Source organism: Anopheles merus, chromosome 2R (assembly GCF_017562075.2).
Source record: "Anopheles merus strain MAF chromosome 2R, AmerM5.1, whole genome shotgun sequence".
Taxonomy (NCBI): Eukaryota; Metazoa; Arthropoda; class Insecta; order Diptera; family Culicidae; genus Anopheles; species Anopheles merus.
Genome location: NC_054082.1, coordinates 10476075 through 10478727, shown reverse-complemented (window position 1 = coordinate 10478727; position 2653 = coordinate 10476075). Strand labels below are relative to the sequence as shown.

Genomic DNA, 2653 nt, shown 5'->3' with positions numbered 1-2653 from the left:
TATTTGATCATTCACCAAGACACGAAGGCGTTTTTTTCTTACTACTATCTCGTCCCATTCTGACTCGTTGGCTGGGGTGTGATGAACAAGCCACAACACACTCTTAACGGTCGAAACGTACGTCTAGTGGGAAACGAAACGCCTAGGAAAATGAGCGCTACTGGTCGCCCGACAGGCAAAGAGAGTTAAATTTACAGGCGAGGCCCGACAGGCAAAGAGAGTTAAATTTACAGGCGAGGGGCATGTAGAAACAGGGAGAAGGGGTCGGTCGAATTTGTATTGTCCGCCATAGTCGAGCGGCAGTGATTTTTTTCCGAATTGAGAGCAAGCGCGCGCAGCGCTCTCTCGCTTGCCTTCAAATTACACGGGGCGCTCTCGCGATACAAAACAGCTGATCAGCTGATACCCCCTCCCTCCCGTTTCTTTCCTCTCGCGATGCGCTGGATGCGCGGATCAGCTGTTCCCCCTCTCTCCCGTTTCTTTCGGTTTGCGCTGCGCTGTTGCCGCACTTGCGCGCTGCGCTGAACACCCCTTCCCGCGCGTTCTTTTCGGTTTGCGCTGCGCTGTTGCCGCACTTTGCGCGTAGCGCTGGACACCCCCTCCCCCTCGTTTCTTTCGTTGCGCGTTGTGCGCTGTGCGCTTTCGTTCACTTTGATTTGCAGCGTAATAAAATCGCATGCATCGAAATAAAACTTAAACACATCAAGCTCGGTTGATATTTTAACACTTTATTGAAACTTAAGGCACAGTTCCACACATCGCTAACCACAATCTTGCCACAAAACCACACATATTTTTTATTATAAATAATAAAAAAATCGTCACTTCAAGCACCCGCCTTACTGCCTGTATGTTGTGTATGTTGAATACTGTAAAAAAAGCATTGAAGTAAAGCAGCATAATTTACATATTCATGTTGAATTATGAAAGATTAACGCTGCTTTATTTCAATGCGCACAACACTTCAACACTTGAAAATACGACCGAGGCCGTAATAATGTGAATTGAAATAAATAAAACTTCAACACTTCACTTCAAATTACATCGAGCGCCCGGGACTTAGGCTAAAACGCGCGCGGCCTCACGCTGCGAAGGCTTGAACTGTACTGACGATTTTGTGTGGTAGCAAGAAAGGGAACGCACGAGGAACACTCGCTGCACTAGTGCGAGCGAGACACCGACACCAGCAAGCCGCTGCGAGAAAACCAAACTGAGCGCGCAGGCTGAAAGTGAACGCACACATTCACACATGTGTGATTGTGTAAGTGCGAAAACTGTGTAGAAAGCAAAACACGCTCTCGCCTCCTAGCAATTCCGCGTATTTCCAGCCGTCTCTCCCTGCTTCTACATGCCCCTCGCCTGAAAGACGCACACTTTTACATTCTCTTTGCTAGTAGGGTAGTTATCTGTGCTTCTATACAGGTATAAATACGTTCTGAAAGATACATGGAAAAGCACGGCGGCAAGTAAGCCATCGTAAGCGAGTCTTGCAAAAACACATTGTGGTAGGGTGGATTTGGCAGTCGCTCAATTCAATTGTGGGCGAAAACAGATTTTCCGTTTATTCAAATTACGCCGATTCATGTATTCGAGCAGCGCAAGGAAAGAAGAAAATGTTGTTGATCATGTTGCTCGTGATAGGGAAAAGTAACAAGATAACCAAAACTATACCCAGCCAAAGAGCTGAAGGACGGTACGCTTCATGCGGCATACGTGTGCACGTGCGAGAAGAGGAAGCTTCATCGATACCGATCGGGCCTCTTGTCGGTTGAGTTCAATATTGGCGAGAAAAGATTTGTTCTTTTGCTATCGCTGCTGGGGAGATACTTTCTACCATCGTTTCTTATGCCTGACCGTTTTTATGTTTTTTTTTCTCTCTCTCGTACCGATGCTATGATTGGAAGCCGTGGTCGGTTACTGGCACCCGATCATTTCCAATTTTCCGGTCTGCTAGTACCGGATAATCCTTGATGATGGCTTTACGCCATCGAGACGCAGTCTGTGTGCAGTTGAGCCGGTGCCAATGAGTGAAACCCCAGACCTAGACATGGCTCAAGTGTTAGACTGACAGTAAAATATTTGATACAACGTGTGGTGAAAGTAGTTCACTAAAGCATTCGCCCTCTCACTATTTCCCCGATGAGATGGAACATCGAATGACGCTTCCGTGTTCTTGCCAGCTGGTGATGAAAGAGGCCTCATCAGCTTTGCCACCTGGTATGGGGTACTTTGTGCAGGAGATGTAAAAAAGGCTATCTTGGTTGAAAAGGTATGTGGGTGTGTGTGTGTCTGCGCCTGACAACAAGCAGGTCGACGATAAGAGCGCACCGGTGGCATCGGTGTGGTATTACTTAAGAATTTAATATGCTTGGCTCCCTGGGATCCCTTCGGAGTATCAATATTTTATCGTACTCCCACTAGAGGAAACCCTTATTAGACCGAACGTTGCGCTGGTGTTGGTGGAGCATGTATTACACGGGACGGAAATGAAGCCACATTTGCTGGTGGGATGGAGACTCTTAAGCTCAGGCTGTAACGCCCTAGAATGAGAAATGTCAGCATCTCGCTTGGGAGACTCTGAAATTAGCACGAAGCACAAAACAACAACAGCAAAAAAGAATTCATTCTGGACCGTCGAAGCTTAAAGGTATAA

The 2653-nt window shown here is 47.0% G+C and overlaps 1 long non-coding RNA gene across 1 annotated transcript; it reads right to left on the bottom strand.

Annotated features, from left to right (window-relative positions):
* Positions 1–708: 708 nt before the first annotated feature.
* LOC121587777 lies at positions 709–1178 on the bottom strand. Its single transcript, XR_006004107.1, has 2 exons — positions 1044–1178; positions 709–869 (listed from the first exon to the last, which is right to left on the bottom strand). It is a non-coding gene; the product is annotated as an uncharacterized LOC121587777 (long non-coding RNA).
* Positions 1179–2653: the final 1475 nt, after the last annotated feature.